At 34.9% G+C, this 19,470-nt stretch overlaps 1 protein-coding gene across 2 annotated transcripts in view; it reads left to right on the forward strand.

Annotated features, from left to right (window-relative positions):
* AFG2A (AFG2 AAA ATPase homolog A) overlaps positions 1–19,470 on the forward strand; it is a gene marked incomplete at its 5' end in the record, with an annotated part of 172,123 nt that overhangs the window by 58,755 nt on the left and 93,898 nt on the right. The window lies entirely within an intron of this gene.

Below are 19,470 nucleotides of genomic sequence, written 5' to 3' on the forward strand. Positions count from 1 at the left end.
ATGTAGAGTATGACTGGGACCAAGGCTACTCAGGGAACTACCCTGTTAATGGAAGTATTTTGTAATTCTCCTGTGATCCTCTGTCCTCTGCTGCCAGAAACTTTCAATGTATTTCACTTGAAAATTAAATATGTAAGATTTGTTTTTTTCTATCTAGAGTTCTGGAGAATTTTACAGCATCTTCAGCTATGCCATGGTAAATGTATTTTTTATTCGATAGAGTCAAGTCACCTACCATAAGTGCTGTCATGGCCATCACTTCACTGTATTAGAATGATAATAATAATTTATTCTCTTCTTCAAGTATGGACCTTATATGTAACTTTATGTTTGTGTGTGTATATTAAACCCTTTTAAAGATAGAAAGGATCCTCTCTGTTAGATGAGTACTTTCATTTAGTTTAGTTTTAGCATTTGGCTGTGTGGTGAAGGCTCTTGGTCAAATGCAGGTAAGATTTTCTTTCCCTTACTGCTGGCTGTGTTTACACAAGCTAGCTGAGGTCTTAACTTTTGTAGGACATGGGTCAGTGCTGAACATGTCACAGATTGGTATGAAAGGCAGCACAGAATTTTAACAAGGAGTATAGAACTTGATGATAAGAGCCATAAAGTCAGCCTCATTCAAACAAATGTTCTGAATCCAGGAACAAATATGGGTTACCATTCCTGAGTAGGTGGTCTTAGGTTCTGTAAGAAAGCAGGCTGAGCAAGACAGGGAGCAAGCTAGTAAGCAGCACTCCTCCATATTTTCTGCTTTAGCTCCTGCTTCTGGGTTTCTACCTGCCTCTAGGTTCCTACCCTGTTTGAGTTTCCGTCCTGATGTTTTAAAATCAAGAATAGTAATTTGTAAGCATAAGTCTTTTCCTCCCCAAGTTATTTTGATCATGGTGTTTCACCGTGGCATAAGAAACCTTAATTAACTAGGATGGAGATAATATATATATATATATATATATCATATATCAATCTTTTTCTGGAGGTGTCTTTTAGTTATTTGAAGCCTGGATACTGATTTCTAAGGTAGCCTACACTACTTGGACATTCCCACCAGCAGGGTTTATGTGCACCTGCAGTATTTGTGGTTTTCTTGATGGTTACCGTTCTAACTGATGTGAAGTAGTGCCTCAGTTTAGTTTTGATTTGCATTTCCCTCCTTGTTAAGGATATTTAAGATGATTTTTTTCTGTCCTTACTGGCCTTTTGAACTGTCTGTTCCATTCATAATGGTCACTTATTGATTGATTTTGGGGATAAATAATTTTTTTAATTCTTTACCCTTATGAATTTTATTCCTCTCTGATTTGTAGTTAGCAAAGGTTTTCTCCCACTCTGTAGCCTGCCCCATCGTCGAGATGATTGTTTTTATACAGAAGACTTTTAATTTTATTTAATTCTATTTGTTTATTTTTAGTGTTATTTCCTAAGTTGTTTATGTCTTTTCACAAAGGTTTTGCATATTACATCTGAAACAGTGCCCTCCCCATTCTTGTAGTTTCAAACTGTTAGATCTTTAGTCTTGATTTCATTATTTAATTTTCTGAGGTTGTAGTATAACTACATCATTTCTCCCCGTTTTCTTCTAAACCCTCCTGTATATACTCATTGCTACAGTATCTTGCTAGTTTTGTTGTCACATGCATTTATGTATTCGTGTACATGTATATATTTCTAAATATGATCTGCTTAGTTTTGATATTATTTATGTATATGTCTTCAGGGCTGACCATATGATATTGAATAATCAATTGTTGTACTCTTTCCTGGAGAAGAGTTTCTCCCACTTGGAGCATTCCTTAGTTGCTTATAGTTATTATGTCTTGATTAATTTTTTTTAATTATACTTTTGATGGTGTGAGAAATGGGAATCTAGTTCCACTGTTCTATATCTGGATAATCAGATTTACCAGCACTATTTATTGACAAGTCGACATTCCTCCAATAGATGTTTTGGGCATCTTCTTTAAAAGTCATGTGACTATGGCTACATTATCTTCTTTTGGACTGTTTTGTTTTGTTTGTTTGTTTGTTTGTTTTGCTTTTTTCAGCATCACATTGTTATTGTCTGAAGTACAATTTGAAGCTAGATATTCTGATACCTTTAGCAATTGCTCTTTCAGCTGCAGATTGCTTTAACTATTTGGAGTATTTTGTGCTTTCAGATGGATTTTGTTTTAGTTTTCAGTTTTTGTGAAGGATCTCATCAGATTTTGAAAGGGATTACTAAATTAGATCTGTAGATGCCTGTATAATAATTTCAATAAAATAAAAAATAAATTCAAAATAATTAATTTAGACATAAGTGTGTGAGATCTTTCTATCTTCCAATGTTTAGTTTTGATATGGCATTATTAGGAAGGGTCCTGTTCCACAGTCCCAGATAAGCCAGAGCTCACTGTGTAACTGTATAACTTAAGCTGGCTTTAGACTTTGTTTCAATATTCCAAGTGATAGAATTACAGGTATGGTGGGAGATGTTTCATTTTTTTTTCTATAAGCCTTTTGTTATAGTTCTGGGTTTAGCCCTTACCAAACCTTGATTACTTTAGGTACATTTTTAGAAAATGTTCAGTATCACCATAGAGTCTTTACATAGTCAAACAAAATTAGGTACCATATGACCAAGATGGCCAAGATCAGAACAATTGCTGCGGGGAGTAGAATAGCTTAAAATTGATAAGAGACATCACTGTTAGGACAGCTGGGAGGGAAGACATGCAGTAAACTTAGCTTCTACCTTCATGATAATTATACAGTCTATCAGTTTTCTATGTCATTTGAAAATGTTAGACAATCTGTTACGTCATTAATGTCTATAGTTTTAATTTTATTTTACAGAAACAGGTAATAATAAAGCATCCTAAATGCTACCCAAAAGGGTGCCATATAGCTAAGCTGTGCTTTTAGTTTTATTGTAGTTATGAGTTAGTTGGTTTTATTTTCCTTTTGGATACTACCTTCCTATCCTTTCTTATTATTACAAGTTTCTTTCTGTATACGTAGTTAAAATACCAGATATTATCCTGGGGTGGATGTGTTACTCTTTCTTTTTAACTGTGAAAGTATCAGAAGTGGGGGGGGGCAATAAATTATCCTTACTTTGGTGTTTGTGGAAAAACAAAATCATGTTTGACAATAGAAGAATACCTTGACTTTTTTATATAAAAATTATTACAAAGATGACCTGTAAATCTACATATTTTTCCTTTCATGGTTGTCTGTTGAGCTTATAATATTTAGGTTCTATTTAATATGCTTTCATGAAAGCTACAGATGTAAAAAAATTTATATAGATTAAAATTATCTAGTTCTGTGATTGTTTAAAGTTTAGTCACTTATAAATTTGAATAAAACTTCTTCCCTTTTATTGCAAATACTCTTAGGTTCCTGACATTTAGAACTGATGTTGGGAATACCTAAGAACAAAAGTCATATGTTGAATATTTTAGAACCGTTATTAGAATTACTTTGTATATTTTTTAAAACTTCATACAGTATTAATAGTAATGAAGTGCCAGTGTTCTGTGTGGTACTCATTATATGTGTATGCAACATTTGAAAAAGTATTGGTAAACCTATAATAAAACAAAGTTTCTTTTAATATGTACCGTCTAATTCGAATATCTAGACATTTTAATGCACTGTAATCATAAAATGTGAGTGATGCAGACTTTGCAGTATTTTAGTGATACTTGTATTTGTACAGATTCAGGAAAACTCTGCTGTCACTCTCTTCTTGATGATTTGGTATTGCAGTTACTCTTCTTGGACACAAGATGGTGATGCTCACCTGAAATGTGTCAAGTGCAGGTTCCAGTGCTTCTCAAAGCAGCGTGTTAAGGAAGTGAGTGGAAGTGGCTCTGCTTTCAGAGATAGCAGTTGATAACCTCTGTGTGGATGTGTGCAGTGTGTAATTTATGTGAGTTAGAGATACATAGGATGACAGCTTTAGGTAAGGGGAAAATTAAAAATTGAAGTGGTTAATTGATTAATCATGCTAGGTTAAATAAAACCATACAGATGCAAAAGTAACCAATGTATACTTATTGATTCTATTTATTTGACATTATGAAAAGGCAGGACTGTGGTGTCAAAAATTAGAGTGGCTGGGCTGCAGAGATAGCTCAGCAGTAACGCCAGTGTGGTTCACATATATGCATGCAGGCAAAACACTCATGTATATAAAATAAAAATAAGTAAAACTTAAAAAAAATCTGAAAGTCTTAGAGAATTTGCTGCAATGCGGCATACCTGACCTTTTTGAAATCATATAAATGTCCTTTGACTTGGATTTGAATTGAATTACCCATAGCCATGTGTATGTGTCAAGATCCTTAGATTTTGTATGAGAATATTTAGGTTTTCTAATACCACAGATTATATCACAGAGACTTGATGTAAGAGGAAGGATAAATGGGGGGCGTGTCTCAGAAAAGAAAGGGAGGGGGGAAGGAGGAACTATGTGGGAGGAATGAGGGACAGAGATTGGGATGTAATAAATAAATAGATCAAATTATATCGATAAATGTGATCATTAAGAAGATAGAACAAAAAATCTTTTTTCTCTTTTTTTTTTTACAAAAAAAAATAAACATGTTAAATTGAAACAACTGAAGAAAATTGTAGCAAGTCAGCTGGAGGCAAGGCTTTGTCCTCTTCAGCTCCTCTTCAAACCTTTGATTATCTTTGACAACACTTTTTCCCAGACCTTACATCACCTCTGCCTTACAGAATTCAAAGCTACATCTACAAGGAGGGCGCTTTTCTTTCCAACTATGCTAGCTGGTGTTCAGCTCTTTGGTAGGAGATTCTTAGAAAACTGTGCACTGTTGATGTATTAGGCTAGAGCTAGAGATTTTAGCAGTCCTTCAGTAATTTTAGTCAGCTCATTCAATTTTGCTTTGGTTGTATTTTTATGTGGTGTGGTGTAATTCAATGTAATTAAATTATCTTTCTGTTCTTTCCCGCACTACCTTACTACAAGGTCATTATCACCTAGTTTTATAGGACAGGAAGGACAGGTAAGTCAGAATAACTGAATAACAGTGTTACCTTCTATGACTAAGCAGTCTGTGATCAAGAATAAAATGTGTGACCTAAAGTTACACAGTGAATGAACGACTTGATAGCAGGCTTACTCAGAGTTGTGATTTATTCTTAAAAAAGAAAATACAAGGGCTGGAGAGATGGCTCAGTGATAAGGTCCTCCTTCATAGGATCAGGATTCAATTCCCTACACCCACATGGAAGTTCACAATTTTCTGTAACGCCAGTTTTAGGGGATCTGACATTCTCACACAGATTTAAATGCAGGCAAAATACAGATGCATTTGAAATGAAATTAAATAAATTAACAATTAAAAAAAACTCCCACAGTAAGCCAGTTTTAAGATTGCCCTTTAGATGTCTGTTCTCATCCTATACCCCCTTTACTTTCCTTGGTAAAGTGCAGGGAAGTATTTATGATAGTGCATGAGAACAGGTTACTGTATTTTATATAATTGGAAATGTGAACACAGTAGAAAGCATTGAGTAAGGTGAACAAGATACTTTCTAGTATATTTATTGGATTTAAAAAACAATTTCCTCATTAATTCTAGATTTGATGAGTTAACACTCCTTTTGCTTCCTTTTCAATGAAGTTTCTGCCCCCTTTTCAGACACTGGCAGAGAGGCTTGGCATTTTAGTGAGCATAATTTTATGAGGCTTACTCTGAACTTCTCTTAAATGTCTTAATGTTTGTATATCTTTTAGCTTTTCGTATCTGTAATCCATAATGGTATTTTTGATATTATATTATATTACTTGATGATCTAAGTACAGTTTGGGGCAAAGGAGAAAAGATGAGGTATGGGGAGGCAAAGGAAGCTTGAAGTTGTGGGTGGTAGCTGTTTTTTATTTCTGTGACTTTATGTTTTTGACAATTAAACTAGAGTAAATGTTTGTTACTTAAAAATAGTTGATACGTTTTCTTTATGCTCCTGGGAAATTTTAATAGAAGACCGACGGCATTGAGCTAGGTATAAAGCTGAGTAGATAGTGGGACACCCCAGTACTTGGTACCTACATTTGTGGCATTTGTGAGTCTAGACACATGTATTTGTATGCCATTGTATCTGGTTTTCATGTATCAAAACAGCAATGAGAAGTTATTATTTAAACTGTACAGCTAAAGTTATATAGTCTCTGGCTCCTTATGGGAGAAAAATGCCCCAAACCAAAGAAAGTGAAGCTCTGTGGGCCAAAAGAATTTAAGCTTTGACTACTATTGAATCATTTACCAAACACCTGTTTGGTGTCAGTATGTGCCATGCAGTAAATGAGGTTATGTAGAAGGGAGTCCAGGCATACTCTACAAAAATGTTCAGCTTTTTTGCCAGTTAGAATACAGCTTACAGAAAGTGAATACTTAGGAAAGATCTGGAGCGAACTTGCGATACTGCATAGGAAAAGAGCCCAACACTTGCCTGGCGTCATGTATATGCTGCAACCCATTTTCTATCTCATGTTATCCTGGCTTGATGTTGGTTTTAAAATTGTATTCAAACATGTTTTTCTTACACTATTTGTTACCATACAGAATATCTGTCTCTACTTTCAAGGATTATCATCTGTTCCTTGATATGTTTAATACCTAAAACACAGTACTAGTTAGTATGAAAGAGACTTGCCTTACATGTTCTTAGTTTATTTTGCACTTGGAATGCATCAGCCTTTCCTATAATTTTAATGAACCAAATTAATCTTTAGGTTCTGTTTTATGTATTTCCCTGAAAAAAATTAGTGAAGGAGTCCCCAGGCTGACTTAAAATTTACTGTCTGTTAAAAGATTTGAACTTTTTAAAATAGTTATATTGTTTATGTATCACATTTAAATTTTATGTGTCTCAGTTATTTCTATTTTTCAAATTCACTTTTCTCTTCCAACAGAGATGGAATCATTTTGTCCAACTGGTAGGCTAAAAGTATTCAGTATGAGAGTAAAAAACATGTTGTCTGATTTTAATAGCCCAAATTTTAATATCCGTATCATAAATTTATTCAGTTTTAAAAGACCATCTCCTAAAAACCACAGGGCACAGACATTTTCTTTCAATTTATTGACTAATGCTTTGAGTTAACATAACCCTAGAGTAAAAATTAACCCCTGATTGATTTTAATATATTCACAGAAGCCAAGGTGATCATATTATCACTTTTTATTATCAAAACTTTTGAACAGTGGATCAAGTTGGCCTAGGGATAACAACATAGTTCTGAGAGTTTGAATGGATCATAATTTTTACCCATGTGGAGCCAGATTTCAGAGGAGTATATTTTGTCCTGAACTTTAGAGATGAGTATAAAAACATTGAAGATACATAGTAAGAGATGCATTACAATGTTTAACAATGTTTTGAGGACACTTTACTTTTTAAAGTTACGATTTTTCTGTGCAGGAATATACATATCCAGTTTTAAAATACTTGGCAAATCAGAATTCATTAAAACCAGCTTTAACTTTAATTAGGGAATATCTGAGCTATCCGAGAAGCTAAGCATCTCTGTATGCAAGGGGTCACAATAAAGAAACTATTGAAATGGCCTGTTCTGTGGTGTGGTTAAGGGGAAGGTTTTATTGTGAATAAGAGAGAGAATATCCAGAGACATATGAAGAATTCAGACTATAGAGAAAAAAAAAGCTAGACAGAAAAGGGCTGTCTGTGAGAGAGGCAAAAACATACACATCTAGTCAGTAAATGTAAAACTTGTTCTGATACCTAGTATTCAAAACATTTAGGTCTGGGTACAGATATTAACTATCCATTAGTGTATAGCACTGTTCTTTATGGATGATTTTCTTCTGCAGAACATGGCAGCCTAACCTGGTTTTTGTTGTGTTCCTCTTCCCTTTGCTTCTGGGAACACTTTCTCCCTAACTTGAATCACTGTTTACTTTTTGTAGCTTATGTCCATTTAAAAATACTTCATTTTCCTAACTGTATTCAATGTATACTTGCAAAGAGACCAGTAATTATAGAAAAATTTAGTCCTGCTGGCTACCCACCCCTAAAATTAGCTCCAGTGACACTTTTCTGTTCTGTAAATTCTGCTCTTCCACCTCAATTAAATTTGCTATTGGTCATTATGATGTAGGAATTGGACAGATCTGAGAACAATCAGGTCACTGGTTGTATTTTTAATTGATAACATACTCCATTTTTTTCTTCCCCATCATAGTATTGTTCTGGTTCAGTTCTTTGCCAGGGTTATTGTGGTTGCTCTGAAATGGTTTCTCTGACAGTTTTTCCTCTTCCATCTTATTTTGTTTTATACTGTTCTTTCTAAAAGAATGTCTGCCAAGACAGAGTTGCCTGCTGAAGAACTGAAAATCCTCTTTTTTTGACTGCTCAAGTGTAGCCATCCTAGCTCACTGTTGGCAGAAGTGTCCTTGCTTCCATTACTTTAGCAGTTGTGTCCGGTATTCAGGGATCATGCACATGTGAAACTTTGACTATTTCCTCCCTATTTACTTGAAGACTATTTTCACTACTTTTTATCAGCTGTCACCCACATTACCACATACCCTGACATTACCCAGTTTCTGTCCTGAAGTTTTGTTGCTCATGATTTTCTTACTTGGTCCATCTAGTCTCGTTTTCTCCTTTGCTTTTCTGCTTTTGTTCAGTCAGTGATGTTCTAAAGTTCTAAAGTTGTTCATCTTTTGCTGATTTATTTTTCTATCTAAGAACTTGAGGTCAGAAGCTGTCAAATCACTTTGAATAATTCTCAGATCTCAGCTGTTATGTGACCATTTGCCCACTGCACGAAGACAAAGATACAAACATTTAAATGCTATTAGTACACATAAATTTTGTTAACATGAAATGTTTTAATCTTTTTAGTTTTCTTATGGATTTTAATGAAACCATCAATTAGGAAGAATTCTTTTGAAAGTTAGTCTCATAATTTTATCTTGTCTCTTTTGTAATTGTAGAAATTTTGTGTCAGCAGGGGGCAGTCAAGCCAAATTTCATTCTGCTAGCTTATGAAGCATTAACTTTTCATCTCTGTAAGTTGTTCTATGTAGGACATGAGCTGCATTTTATAATGCATTAATAAACAAAATTCAAAGCTCCTTTTTGGTGTGTTGGAATTTAATAAATGTGTTTAGCTATAAAAGGTAGTCACTTTTTCCCCCTTAAATTAAAAAAGGGAAATTGGCACATAAAGCCCATTTGTTGGATTTTGATGTTGTTTGCTTGTTTTGGTAGGTGACCACTTTACATAGAAAACTTTTGTAGCTTAGCAGTTTTTCCTTTATTCCTTTTTTTTATTACAGTGATTATAGAATTTATTTTGTCCTGTGAATTTGGGCATAGTCTTTTAGAGGCTGTGGCATTATGCCGATTCTTTGGTAGTTTTTGTTTTTGTTTTTTTTTCCAGAGCCTTTCCTGGCAATTATTGTCTACTAGTGTTATAGATAACCTTCCTCAGTGTTAGCCCAGTAACTTTGGAGGGAAAGATACCATTTATTCTAAATTGTATTTAACTGGAGTTTATTACTGGAGGCAGTATCACTCTATCTCCTGTTTTGTGTCCACAATAAGAAGATTCAGGAAAACTACCTTTGTGTCAACACATGAGTGGCTCCCAGACAAGTACAGTCCTGTCTGCTAGTGGGCAGGAAAGAGCCGCGTCCTGGAATGTTGCTGAGAAGGAAATTTCTTTTGTTTTCCACAAATGATATCTTTAAACCTTTTAAGATTATCATTTTGAAATGGTAGCTGTGTTTCCTTCTGTTTGTTAATTTTATATGCACTTAGTTCAGAAATACACTTAATATTGGGGGAGAACATTGTGTTTGAAAACATATCTTCCTGGTAATTTTTTGTTAATTGTTGGTAGAAATGTCAGGATAAACATTAAAATTGTATTAGTAGTAATCATTCCTTTTTGTTCTCTTAGTGTAAAAATGTTTGATAAATCTCTGTAGATTTAAAGGATACAGCATCTACCAACTCCCCTTAAAAACTTGTACTGTGGGAAAATGGTTTTTAACACACAAATTATATTTTTTTACAAGTTAGATGTGATGGTGCTTTATTTTGTTATGAAAATTAGTTGTGTAAGCTTAACCCCGAATGCCCAATTAATGCCTTTTATGTGTTTAATTATGATAGTTAATAATTCACTTTAGAATTATATTGAAATTTGTGTTTAATGACTGAAAAATGGTTATGGCTAGATTTTAAGCAATTACCAAAAAAAAAAAAAATCAAACATAAACTTGAAGAATTATGTCGTTTCCTGTGTTTGTGGTTTCTTTTCTTCTTCTTTATGAACTATCATTGTTAAATACCTCATTATTTAGTGATGATTCTCTACTTCAACCCTTTCTCTAAAACCCAGCAAAATGTACCACACTTGGTGATCATCACATGGCTGAGGCAGGAAGGGTCCTGTCTTGGAAATAGAAAAACAAAAGTAAACAGCACAGAAAGAAATCTCTAATAATGTCCAAATACAAGATTTTTAAGTGCTTGATAATTTTAGAAAATTAATACAGAATTTCCATGATTAGATAATTTTATTGTTGTATATTATACCTTACATTCATTTATTAGCTTTAAATACATTGAACATTATTTTTCATATTTATTATGGTCATTCTTTTAAAACTATTAAAAAGAATCCTGAATGTTAGGTTTGCAGAAATCTTTATTAGATCTTTGAAAGAGAGTAGAAAGTTGTGCTACTCTAGGACTGCTTACATACAGGGTGGTGTGTTGTGTCAGTCTCTTGTTGCTGAGCTGAGTTTTTCTCCTTTCCCTTTGTGGCCATTGCCCATGGACTTGACTGTAAGATCTTCTTTTAGCTACAAGTGAAGGCTGTAATGCAAGTACATAGAAATAGATTTTCTCTTTTGAATGCTATTTTCACCATTGAAATGTGGCATATTCAACTTCAATTTTTTAGCTTTATGAGTTAGACACCATTATAATACCTGATCTTATAAAGAACAACATACACACTTAAGAAATCTGACCAAGGTCACAGAGCTGGGAACTAAATTTTTGTGAGTTGACAGATACAGGCAGCTCCATGATTACAATGTACATTGGTTTATTTACTCCAAAAGAGTTCCTTTAAACCACCACTTTTTTTTTTCTTCCTATTTATGGCAACTAGTGATCTGGTCCAATCCGTTTTTCTTTCTGTAATGTCACAGAGATGCATATGTGCAGTATATAGTCTTGAGAACGGTTGTTTTCATGTCATGAACTTTGTCTTTGTTGCTGTGCATCTAAAAAGTTCAGTTTTTATAAAGTACAACTCTGGTCAGTTTATCTGTACACGCATTTCGTGGGCATTTTAAACTGCTTTTAGTTTTGCTATGAAGAATAATATTGTAAGTGTTTATGGCATTTTTTATGTAAACATGCAGTTTTTATCTCTAGGGCAATACTAAGGAATTCAGAGTCATAGAAAAATCAACTCTACTTGAATTTGTAAAAAATTACAAAATTACTTTCTGAATTACTTAATTTTGATGTTTCCTATGAACAATGGGAGAGAATTTCTGATATTCTTATACTTGCTAACACTTGGTATTATCAGTTTGGGTTTTTTATGTGGATGGTTGTCTGGGTTTTTGTTGTTCTCTATTTTCTATTCAATCTATCAGTGTGCAGTTTTTTCTGCTGTAGCTTTATATGTGTCCTCCAACTTTGGTCTTATTTTTTATCTATTAGTCATTGTAAAATATTATATTTTTATATTATTACTCACATCCACTTGGTCCTGCATATAAATATTTAGGATCAAAATGTTTATCTCTGAACATTTTAGCTGGTACTTTGGGAGAATTTTTTTTTCTTTTAAATCACTTTGAAGAAAATTTTCAATATAAAATAATATTGTCATGAACATTTCTTTTTTATTGGGTTTTCTTTTATTTAGAGATTTATAGTTCTTGGTGTAGAAGAAACGCTATACCTATTTAAGTTTATACTCATGTGGTCATTTCTCATGGGATTATAACAGCATTCTAGATTTCCATTTCAGTTATTAAATATTATTATCATGATACAATTAATTTATATCTGTTGGCCACCTTTACAAGCACTGGTTCAGGGAGTTACTTTGTAGGAATCTTCAGATTCATGTCATTCTGTGAATGAAGCTTTGTTCTTGTTTTTGAAGTTGGGGGGTATTGCTTTTTGTTTTGTCTTATTTTGTTTTTGCAATCTATATACCTTTTATTCTTGGTGCTTCTTTGCACTGGCTAGGATATCTGGCCAGATGCTTAGCAAAAATTGAATGTAGACATCTCTGTTTCTCTCCTGATCTTAAGGAGTTAACTTGATGTGCACTCAAGAGTTTCACTATTAACTCTGATGGTTTTTTTAGGCTTTGTATATTAGCTATTTAATACGCTGAATGCTCCTAGTTTGCTGAGTTTTTAATCATAGGCAAATTTTGGATTTTGTTAAATACTGTTTTACAAGTATCAGGTGGCTTGAATTTTTTTCTCTGAAGTCATTAAAATCCTAGAGAATATTGATTGATGTTGAAATCTTAAATTATTCTGGCATTCTTAGAACAAATGTTCCTTAGTTGTTTTATGTACATAAATATGTACTAACGTTTTTGTACAGTTTTAGTGAATTTCTTTGTATTGGTGTCTTTACTTTTTGTGGTTTTTCCCTCAGAGTAGTGGTTGCTTAGTAAAGTGAGGTGAGATTCTTTGTCTTGTATTGGTTTGTTGCCTTTAGTAGATAATAGACTATTAAGGCTGTCTTTCTTCTATAAAATAAATTGTGTTAGTTGTGTCTCTCAGGAAATGTTAGACATTTCATTTACATTGGAAGCCGTATATTAGCAGCTGTCTGTCCTCGGCTCCTGTTATTTAAGGATTTGTAGTGTTGTTTCTCTTATGTCACAGTTGTGTCTCTTCTCTGTTGTATCAGTTTTTATTAGATCATCCTCTCAAATTTCTTCTGTCATGGATTTCTCTTACTGATCCTTTTAATATTGTGCTGTGGCTTCACTGATTTTTCTCTATTGCTTTGGTATATTTAATTTTATTTCTTTCTTATTACTTTTTTATATTTTGTTTTTATTCTCATTTTTGTGGCTAACACTTCTGCCCTTACAGTTCACAAACCCTTTGATGTATTTTATTTTTAGTTAGTTCAAGTGTTTGATAAAGTATTTAGGAACATGTTGCTTAATTTTTTTAAATATTTGGAATTTTCTGATGACTCTGATGTTAGCTTCCATTACTGGAAATGTTAATACTACATGATCTTGTGGATTTTGCTGTTATTATTCTGGTTTCCTTTCTCTTCACATGGAGCTCCACAGCAGAAAAGAATGTTAATGACCCTTTAAATGATTGCGTATGATTATGTCTCAAGTCTGTTCTGTCATAACTTCTTCAGAGGATGATTAGGATTGAGGGATCCTATCTTTCTTGCATTGCAATGTTACCATACACTTTATAAATAGCCAGTCTTGGTTTTTGTGACCATTTATTCACATGGTTCTAAAGAACAACTATGCTATTTTTTTGTTTAGATCACTTCTTAGTGTAAACCCCCTAACATGTAAACAGCCAGGGCTAATTATGAACAATATAGCGTTCTACAGCACAGCATAACCTAGTTTGTTTTATATATATATATATATATATAAATAGCCTGCACTAGAAATGGTGCAGTCATTTGAAGCTAGATTTTCATTTTAATTTGGCTTTTTGCGTGAAGAGGATTTCTGTCTGTAAAATAAGAATAGCTCCTTGGCAAGTGTGTGAGTATGCAAGGGGAAAGCTCATGTAAATCAAAGTGCATCCTTGTGCTTTTATTGATTCTCTCTCTCCAGGAGGGGGAAAAGGGAATGAAAATATCATGGGTAAATACCCAATTTTAGAATTGTTTAAATATTTTCTTAAGTTTCACTTTCAGTTGTGCTATTGGATATGTTTCTCTTAGTGTGCACAATACAGCAGCGATTTCACAGCAGTCATTGTAGTAAATTATCATAAATATTCTTTTGAGACCTGTTAGCACCTTTCTCTTTCACAGTGTGATAGCTAACAGAGCTGCTCAGACTGTCTGACATGGAATTTTATGTGTTTTATGTTTACGCAGTTTATCCTCTTATCCGGAGTCCGGTTTTATTTGAACTTTCCTACTTGGGGGAAGTACTTCAGTGATCTGTTTCTTCTGATCACCTTAACCTTATGAGTAACTTTTAATCAGTTTGGGTTGACACAAGTCTTTTGAGTTGACTAGTCTGGGAAGTATTTAGCTAGAAACAAGGAAGCCTGAAAATTGAAGAAGCCCTATTCATTGTCTATCCCGCCCTACCCTGTGTTTTTATTCTAACTCTTGGTAGCTGCATACTGACCTAGCAACAAGATGGTTCTCTTCCTCTCTCATTCCTGCCTTTTTCCTTGTCATATGAAAAGTTTTTAGTGAAGATTGTATCCTCTAACCTCATTCAGTTTTTGCTGGGCTTAGAGTAATGACAAGAGTTTAAAGAAGGCATGGTTTGTTGGTTTAGGAAGTGAGGAATCGTTAACAAGTGTGAGGTGTGTGAGAATTGTGACAGACTTCCAGTATTTGGAAGCATGAACGCTAGAATCTAGTGCCTTGACTATTTCAGAGGATGCAAGCCCAAAAGGATTGAACCGTTTCAAAAACAAAAAAGAAAAGAAAATACTGAGTCTAAAGCCTGTCTCTAGGCAGATATGCATAAATCTCTCCTTTTTGGTCTTTATTTGAGAGCACATTTTAAAAGCTAAATATTTTTCTCTCTTTGGGATAAAAGGTTTCCACTTTTTAATATTTACCACAGCATTCGAGTAGTTCAGAAATTGAATCTCACCAGAAATTGTAGACAGCTGTTTCATGGGGCTGTATTTTTTTCTAATGTTGTGTTCTTTCATTCAACGTTATAAAATGAAATAACAAACAAATCAATGCATTAATAGTTTGGAAAGAGCATATCTTCATAATTGTTTAGCTCACTATTGGTACGTTTTATTTACTTTTACATTTTCTTTCAAATGGGTATGTTTGTCTTGGCCAGCAGAGCTTAAGTCATTTGTATGATTGAGTTTGTTTACCTACTATATGTAGCACAGTGGTGGTAACTGCCTTCCCTGGCATTGTTCTGAGTCTAGGTTACAGCTGCATACTGTATTCTGCTTGTACACAGGGAAGCCAATAAATGAAGTTATACCCACATTACCAATAGAGGAAACAGGAGTAGCAGGTTCAGGATCCAGAAAGACATAATATCTTCAAAATGTTGATGGGTAGTAACTTTGAGCCTAAAAGTTTGTCCAACTAAACTGTAAGTTTAATAGAAGGGGAGAGAGAGCAAATGAGAGAGAGCACGAGCGAGCTCTCCGAGCAGGTATCCTAGCAGGAAGAGTGCTATGTTCAGGGTGTCAGTGTGGGTAGTAATGGGAAGTAAACATTTAGTAATGTGTACATCTTGTTAACTAAATAGTGAGTGTTGGAAACTAAATGCTTCATCCATCTCGAGCAGCAGCTCTCAATCAGTGGGCCATGACTCATGTGGGGTTGCATGTGATTCATAACAGTAGTAAAATTACAATTATGAAGTAGCATCAAAATAATTTTATGGGAAGAGTTACTATTTAGTATACACTTATGAAAATAGTGATGCTTTAAATTTTAACCCTTAGTAAGACAGATGGTAAGCCATGAAAATGTGCGGGAGTCACTCAAGCAAAACAGATTGTTAGAATTGTAGAAACATGAGTGGTTCCCAGGAGCTGAGGGAAAATGGTCAGCAGTAGCACTAAGCATGTTTAGTAATACATTAGATTACTACTATTTCATGACTGAGTACATGTCACTGCGCATTCCTCTAAACCTGTAGACTACAGCTCCAAGAGCACCCCATGATCCCTAGAAAAAACTGATAATGGGGGAAGTTCATGTGACTATGGAGCCTTAAACTGCTCTGAGGGGAAATGTCCTAAACATCTCTCTCCTGGCAATAATTTTAGTAGTATTCATTTCACTGAGTTTCAAGTCACACGTGAACAAAAAAACCTAGCATCTATGTAAAGTACATAATCTTTTTAAAAATCAATATGCTTATTTATTGGGAAAGAGGACATCTCTTCGCATGCCTGAGTGAACACATGCCACAGGGGCACATGTGGCAGTAGTGAGCAAATTGCGGGAGTCAGTTCTCTCTTTTCACCATGTGGGTGCCAGGGATCAAACCTTAGGCCATTAGGCTTGACCACAAAGCACCTCTACTCACTCAGCCATCTCCTTGGCCCAGATCTCCATTATTTTTAAAGGAAAATTAAATATAAAGTATTAATCATGAACTGTGATGGATGTGTTTAGGTGTATTTAAAAAGAGAAAGTTACTTTTGACCAAATCACTCAATAAGACAAGAGAGCAGCTGACATTTCATAGATAGAATAATTTAAGGAGAATTTGAGTTTTTTTTTTTTTTTTTGAACAGTAATTATAATAGCTGACAGTTAAAAATGTTGAATCATCTCCACATTATTGATTATATACCTGCCTTAATTTTCCTAAGGAAATGCCCCTAATATTCTTCCTACTTCCTTTTATCTTTCAGAAGATGAATTAGCTTTATTTTTGTCTTTTATTCCTCTGTGTGTGTGTTTTGTGTCTGTGTGTGTGTGTATTTTACATTCATGTGTCATTATTATAGGTGGGTCACCAAGTCTGTCTCCTACCCTCATGCTTGCTTTAGAACGTGCTTTGGCTATTGATTCATCCTCCAGCTCCTGCTTTTTCATTTTAGTTGAGCCTGACGGTGCTAATAAAATATCCACCATTATCCACCTGTGTTGGCCCCATTGTGGTGGTTTTAATAGGTTTGGCTCCCAATAGACTCAAGTGTTTGAATGCTTGGCCCATGGACAGTAGTACTATTAGGAGCTGTGGCCTTGTTGGAGGAAATGTGTCTCTAAGGATAGACTTTGAGACCCATCTTCTGTCTACCTTGGGATCACCCTGTCTGCCATGCTTCTTGCCGTGATGATAATGAACTGAACCTCTGAAACTGTAAGCCAGCCCGAATTAAATATTGTCTTTTATAAGAGTTGCCTTGGTCATGGTGTCTCTTCACAGCAGAGGAAACCCTAAGACCTTCATCTTGGCAACTTCCTGTAACACTTCAAAGCAAGCACATCTTCATGGCCTCTGTCCAGTTTTGTTTTTCTCATGCATAATAGCCAACGTTGTCATAAGAAATCATCCTTAAAATTACAAGTTTTAGGTCCTATATTGTCCTGCTGTGCAGCTATGCTGTCGTGTTTCCTCTTTTTTTTTTTTTTTTTTTTTTTTTTTTGGTCAGCTATTTGATCACAAGACTAGACCACAGTGATTGAAAGGAGGATCAGAGTCATCCTTTGATCAAAGAGAGGTGAAAACCACAAGTGTTATGATGGCTTTCTTTGTTGTTATTGTTATATTCTTTTAGAGGTCTCCAGTTTACTTGTAATATGAGCCTGTTTTGAATATGCCCTGCCTATGGCAATTTTTTAAGGAATACCTGATGATGGAAGAACATTTTAATCCTGAGCATGTGATAAGGAGGTAAAGAGAAAGAGTGAGTTTGCTTGTGTGCAGTTTGGATCAAACAAGAATCTTTTGTCAGTGTCGACATTAAAGCAAGCCAACTTAAGAGACGTGAGAGTAGAAAGGTTTCAGCTACTTTATCCCAATGTTTTCTAGAGGGTGAATGCCTTATAGAATTGAAGTGTATGTGTGTATTTGTCAAATAGAAAAGAAGGCAGAATCTTCTTTATTCTTTACCATCAATTTTTATTGTATGACATGAACTAGTTTCTGGACTTTTTAGAGTTCTTCACCCATTACTTTTTTTTTTTGTTTTCTGGAATGGGAATAAGATCAGAGAACAATAGAAATAGCAATACAGTATATAGCTCAGAGAATATGCAAAATAAAAAAGCACAAAGAAAAACACTGTGCTATGATAGGAGCTGTGCTCCCAGACCTTCCTCTCTGAAACAATAAACAAATAAATTCTTCATATCCTAAAGTGGGTGGTGTTTGTTGTTGCTGATGGTGGTGGTGGTGTCAAAGCTGTGTTGATATCTATGGTCAGTACTGCCACTGGAGACCATGTCTGTGATCAGAGCTGCCACAGGAGATTATGTCAATATCTATGGTCGCTGATGGCACTGGAAGATGTGTTGATGTCTGTGATCCATCCTGTGGCCAGGGCCCATGTTTATGTCCTAGATCAGTGCCACCAGAGGCTCAGGTGATCCCTGATTCATGCTTCCACAAGAGACCATATTGTGGTCCATATTCCATGGTGGGACTGGTTTGATTTCTGTGGTCTATCCAGCTGTGAGAAACCATGATCCTTGCTGCAGCTGGTTGTTACTGGCAGGGAAGTATCTGCTGTGGTATTGATGATTCCAGACTCATAATTCAGATTTAGAGACATGAAGGCTTCAGCAATCACCTTTTCCCTCTTCCCCTAAAGAAACAAGTAGTCTAGACAGAAACGTTATTGAGAAGAGTTCTTAAAAATTGTGGTAAAGATAATTCACAGTTGTTGACTTCTGGAGGTTGTTGGGGCACATGACTCAGTTATCTTTTATGAGGCTGACTGACCATTGGGGCAACACAAACTGTACATGGTATATTTGGGGTGAGAAGTGCACAGGCAAAGGTGGACCTGGGAGGAATGGGAATTGAGTGTGATCAGGAAGCATTGTATGAATTTCCCAGATAATCAATAAAAATGTGTTGGGAAAAAAGAAAAACCAAAGGAACACTCAGAACCAGAGAAATGAGGTCATTGTGTTTAAACCTGCTCGTGTAATACTTAGGCCTTTGGAATTGGTTTGCAGGAGGAACTTGAAAGGTTTTGTAGATGCAGGATGCTTCAGAGTTTAAAGGGAATTCTGGTGGGACCTTAGAATACCAGTAGATATACAAAAAGAAAAAAAAAAAAAAACTGCATTTGTGACTTTTAAGAAAGGAACAGTGTGACTCTTAAAAGGGTTGAATCTGATTCTGGCGAGGAGTTCGTCTTGTTTTGAGTTTTGAAACCTTATGGGAGCCTTTCAGAGGTGTGACCGTTGGATTTGCTGGAGGAACTTTAACATCAGCATAGCATTTAGTCTGTGACATAGTTATTGTGGTTTAGGATCACAGTGGAAACGAGGAAGAATAAAGCAGAATATGGATAAAGCAAAAATACAGAGTATGGTGTTTGGCATAGACATTTGCTGTACAGAGTAAAAAGTTTGAATCAGGCTCCAGCAGAAACTTCAAGAAGGAGAGTTGGGAGGTTCGGCTAAGCACTTTGACATTGTACAGGCTAAATATTTCACCCACTTTTTTTCTCCATTGATCTCCTCTACCTGTATTACTTCTCCCTCCTCTTAGGCCCACTTGATGTATGTAACCCCAATCTGTTT

Source organism: Micromys minutus, assembly GCF_963924665.1.
Source record: "Micromys minutus genome assembly, chromosome: 15".
Taxonomy (NCBI): domain Eukaryota; kingdom Metazoa; phylum Chordata; class Mammalia; order Rodentia; family Muridae; genus Micromys; species Micromys minutus.